This window comes from Rhyacophila brunnea, unplaced genomic scaffold, assembly GCF_057557595.1.
Source record: "Rhyacophila brunnea isolate RB1 unplaced genomic scaffold, BYU_Rbru_1.0 scaffold_35, whole genome shotgun sequence".
NCBI lineage: Eukaryota > Metazoa > Arthropoda > Insecta > Trichoptera > Rhyacophilidae > Rhyacophila > Rhyacophila brunnea.
Genome location: NW_028233017.1, coordinates 301,785 through 307,157, shown reverse-complemented (window position 1 = coordinate 307,157; position 5,373 = coordinate 301,785). Strand labels below are relative to the sequence as shown.

The window sequence follows — 5,373 nt, the reverse complement described above, 5'->3', positions numbered from 1 at the left end:
ATATAATTATGTTCATCCATCTTTTTAAATAAAAAAACATTTTATGGGGAAAAAACTAAAATATGATTCGAAAACCATACACGCATTTTCTATTTCTGTATAATTCACTGAGTAAATTCGTAAAAAACTATTTGAATGTCCATTCACACGAAATAATTGTGAAGAGATAGCATTAGAATATTATTTTTTGATTATAGTACCGTTGGTTGCAATTTTTGATAGACGAATATTTCTCTCTACTTTAAAGAAAGTTAGCTGCATGTGTATTTGTATTATACCTTTTAAATTTTTATTTTGAGTTTTTTTGTACAAAATTGAGCTTGAATTAAGATTAACAGATGAAAATTAAAATATTTTCAAACTTTACAGCGTATTATTTTTCCGATCTAAAATTTCGCAAATGAAATATTCTTATAATAAAAGTGACAGAATAAAAAAACCATCAACATTCTTCAGCACAAAGACATTTAAAGCTTTTTTATGTGCTAATAAATTTATTTTATGAACTAATTAAATTATAGTTGTCTAAAAGCCTATAGTACATTAATGATTTTTTTTAGAATTTGTGTGTTTATTTTACTATTTTTTATGAATATCTATTCAGATTTGTGTTAATATTTTTAAAAATATTAAAATGCCGTTTGTAGCTGTAATTTTATCGTTCAGATATTTTACAGCAAACTTATACTTTTCACAAAGTACTATACATAATACATTTGAGAAGGGTGGTCTTTTAATGAGAATATCTTCGGGCAAGAAAGGCAAATATATATAAGATTTCAATATGTCTACTAAATTATAGCTTAAAGAACATTTAGATAATGAAAGTTGAAAAATAAATAAAATTCTTTTATTTAGATATTTTTATATTGCTTTTAGGGTATTCTAACGCTTGAGATTGTCGTCAATGCAATTAAAAAAGTAGATTGGATTTTAGTAAGTCTTTATATAAGTGAATTTTATATGGACAGAATTATGGATTCTTATAATCCCAAGGGTGTTGTATTAGTCATGATGGGGTAATAAATATACAATAGAAATTAAAGAGGCCGAAACTATGTTCTAATCGGATATAAAATTATGCAAATTTTTTGGGTAGGGGTAAATAATTTTTCGTTTTGCGGAATAAAAAGTTGATCATGGTCAGCATTTTCTAGTTTATGTGTAAAATAGAATATTATTCCCTAGAAATAAAAATATAAATATCATATAAAAAACCAATTATGCAAAGATATTTGTGATTTTCTCTGGCATTTTATATCAAATAACAAGTTATATCGCCAAAAATGAACCATAAAAATATTTCAGTCTCTTGAATAAATATTTTATATGTGTTATGTTGCACAAAAATATTCGAAATTAAAATTATTAGCTTTAAAAAAAACTAAACATGACAAATTTTATGCAGTATGATAAATTTTTAGTAACATGCACATGTTTCACTTTATATTCTAACTGTCAAATATAATATGGTTTCAATCTAATTTAAATTATCATGCTAATAACACTTCGAACAAAAACCTCGAAAAAGAGCTATAGTGCTTGATTTATAACTTCATTTTAAATTAAAATAAATAGTTAAAGGTCATTTTAATACAATTAGAATTATAATATTGTTTATTTTTGCATACAAAAAAAATCATGCATTAGAAGATTATTTTTGCAATTATGTTTTTCGAATCAGATTTAACGCATTTTATCATTTCTAAGATGAAATCTATTGCACAAAATAGTTTCAAACATGCATAATATTGCAAAATTAAAGAAAATCACATGGATTAGATTTAACATAAATAAAGAATATGTGCTTAAATTCACATATAAAAAAATTAATTTTAAGGTTATTAAAGAGGGAAGTTGGAAGCCAAGGCTTTAAAATGGGATATATGAGAGAAACGGACCATGAATAGTGAAATATCACCAGATATAAATAAGTATAGCATAAATAATCATTAATATATCTATGAAAAAGGATAGGTTCTTTTAAATAAAAAGATAAGAATTATATTTCTGTTCAATAATTTGATGGGTTTTCTATTTGCAGAAATAGAAATATTTATTTATCGCCATTTTTTCGAATAAATTTTTATAACGGTATTTAAGCCATTAAGTGTTGGAATTACTTTATGTTTCTACAAACAGCTGTGTGCAATTGTGGGAAGCTGTTAATAAATTTTAGGTCATGTAAACAATATAATATATTTTTATTATATAAGAATGTAAATATCCATGTAAAATCTAGTCACATTTTTTTATATGTAATAGAAATTATTACACTAATAGGGAAGAAAACCTACTTTACCTATGTTAGATATGTCCCAAATCAAATATACTCTATATATATGTACTTTTATGCAGCGATAACCGGATTGAAATTTACATAGTTTTAAATATTCAATAAGAATAGCATTACTTCTGAAAAAAATATATTTCGATATAAGATCTTGAGCAGATTACAATATTAATCTGTAAGTCAAAACTAGAAAATATATTATGTGCATAAAATTAACGAACAAGCAATACAATATATCGAAAATGTCGAAATAAGCCTTGAAATTATAAACGAAGTCAGATTTATAGGCTAAAAATATGGATCACATGAATTTCAAGTGGACAAAGCATAAAAAAATGTTAAAATAACGCACAAAGTTATATACAACATATAATTAATATATTCATGAAAAATATGCACGTGGAATTCCGGATGAAACGAATCTAAAGACAATTACTACAGCGATGAAATAAGTATTTGATAGAAGTTTTTTGATTGGATATATTTTATGAAAAAAAGATATTCCTAACATCATTTTTGTAGGATTTATGTGTATTGGAGAGTATTTTTGATTATAAATTATTTCCTCAATTATTTTAAGTTTGCGATTAATTTGATCTTTATATGTAACTAAAATGTTTTATGGACGAAATAATGTCATTAGAAATACAAATTGCATTTTTTTGTTAAATCGGTTGGTTAAATTGATATCTTATAAAACACCGAGCAGAAAAAGAAGGCTTTTATGTGGATAAAACTTTTTTTGTAGCCCAATAAGTTTGGCATCATAAAAGAACGCCTGCGGTCGGATTCGAACCGACAACCTTCCGGTTAACAGCCGAACGCGCTAACCATTGCGCCACGCAAGCTTGAAGAGTTTTTTATAAAAAAATATTATTCGAAATAAAACAATTTCATACTTGCTTTCGACTTTATAAATTGCAATTGACAATAAATGCAATATTTTAATTAATATTAGATAACTAAAAAAAGTGGTTTGATGTTGCGCATGCTCTTAGTATTCTAATATGGTGTATTAACTAATATGAACATTAAAAAATAATTCCACCACAATATACTGTTGGTGGTGGGTAATAAAATAATAAATCTAGAAGCGAGCTCGTTTTACTTTGCTTTTAGAACAATGAGAAAATACACAATATAAATAACTAATAAATGTTCACTATAAAGCAATCAAAGTTTCTTGTAAACTACTATTTAATATTAATAAATCTATTATGTTTTCATCTGATAATTTAATTCAGATGGGATCATGAATAAGAAATTATAAACTTATAACCATGGTAATAAATGTAAGACAAAATCACACCATCTTTATGTTTTAAAATTTTATTGGAAATACAACTCCAATTATTGAAGGATTTATTTATTAGGAAAAAGTCCAATATAACATATATTATAAAATAAATTCTAGCTTACGTTTCGTTTTCGTAGATTATCAAGTTTTTTAATATCGATCATAAGGAAAGAATAATAATTTTATGCAGTATAATCTCCAATCATTTAGAAGAATATTTCTAATTAAAAACAATAATTACATGAAATCCTTTTATTAGCTTATATTCATTATATAAATTATTATTTATTTATTTATTTTATGGCCAAATTATTTATTATAATTTAGTTTTTGTTCTCAAGTATAACTTGCTTGATCTCTCGTGCGTTCAGCACATTAATATTTTTGGCTATTTTCTGCTCTCTGAAGTCTTCTTCAGCACCTTATCCTATAAAATTTTATGTATAATATTTCAGCCAGATTACCAAGACTATTCTGGGTGATCGATAATAAGGAAAACAATTGACTACTGCACATAATTTGATGCATGGATATCTGATTTTAAATTTTTCTTTATAACTTAAGCTGTAAAATATATGCTTATTAAAATACACCATTGAAATATATTCATTTTACATTCATCCAGAAAGAATAAATAAAACACAAAAAAAAGCCATATAGCCAATATATATAAAGTAAACTTACTAGGCCAGTTATTTACCATATACTTTACTTGAAAATATAAAAATTACTATGTGTAAGCCCGAAATTGTATACAAATACATTCCGAAATTTTTTAAAAACATAAATTATTATGTATATTATTAATATACAAATCCAAGACAAAAATTATCCCATATGTTATAACATGGGACGGTGTGGTGACACGATATCATAGAAGGTATCTGAAGGAACTAGATGTCACGAACCAGGTTGAGGCATATATTCAACCTTGGGATTGAGAAAAACCCTTGAATTAATAAGTCTCGAAAGAAGAAGACTTTGGAGAGGAGAAGATAGCCGAAAGTATAAATACGTTGTGCGTACAGAGAATCAAGCAAGTTATGCTCGGAGAACAAAAACTAAAATTACGACTATAAATATAGCCCATAAATAAAAAATACTAAGTATATCTTTGAATATATCTTAAATTATTTTCAATATATTATTATTAAGAACGCATAATATACTATAAAATTTATGTAGAATTAATCAAATATTTTTTTTATGTATTAGATGTAAATAAATGCTTTTTAGATTTTCGGTAAAATAATATCATTTTGAGTTTATTTTTACGCAGCGCCATTATATTTTCAGTAGATCAAAGGCTTAAAATATAATATTAAATTCGATCTTTCTTATAATAAAATTCCATTGGATAATCATATTTCTAAAATAATAAATTACTCTATTTAATATGCAAATCTTGTTAAGGATATAAGAAGATTGGTTTTAAAGCCAGAATATAACTTTAAAATAAGATATAAAAAATAAAAAAAAAGATTGTTTAATATGTTATAATATTTATGCATATATTTATCAGGCTAAACAATTCTAGTTCGAGCACAACATCTTGTAGATAAAAAAGAAGTATATGTTCTTAAATGAATTTTTTTCGGAAATTAATATAGAAGGAGCAAGTAATTTTAAATATTGAGAAAATATAGTATGAAAATTTTTTCTTTTGTTTTAATTGTTGTGTTTAAATAGAGCGTCTAAAATTATGGAAAAATACAAAAATATTTAGAAAAATTTCCTTTTAAATTCATATTTAAATAAAATTATTTTATGCTAAAAAGAAGTC

General features: G+C 24.5%; 1 non-coding gene across 1 annotated transcript; it reads right to left on the bottom strand.

The window, feature by feature from the left end:
- Positions 1–3,068: 3,068 nt before the first annotated feature.
- On the bottom strand, positions 3,069–3,141 carry TRNAN-GUU (transfer RNA asparagine (anticodon GUU)). The gene has a single exon. It is a non-coding gene; the product is annotated as a tRNA-Asn (tRNA).
- Positions 3,142–5,373: the final 2,232 nt, after the last annotated feature.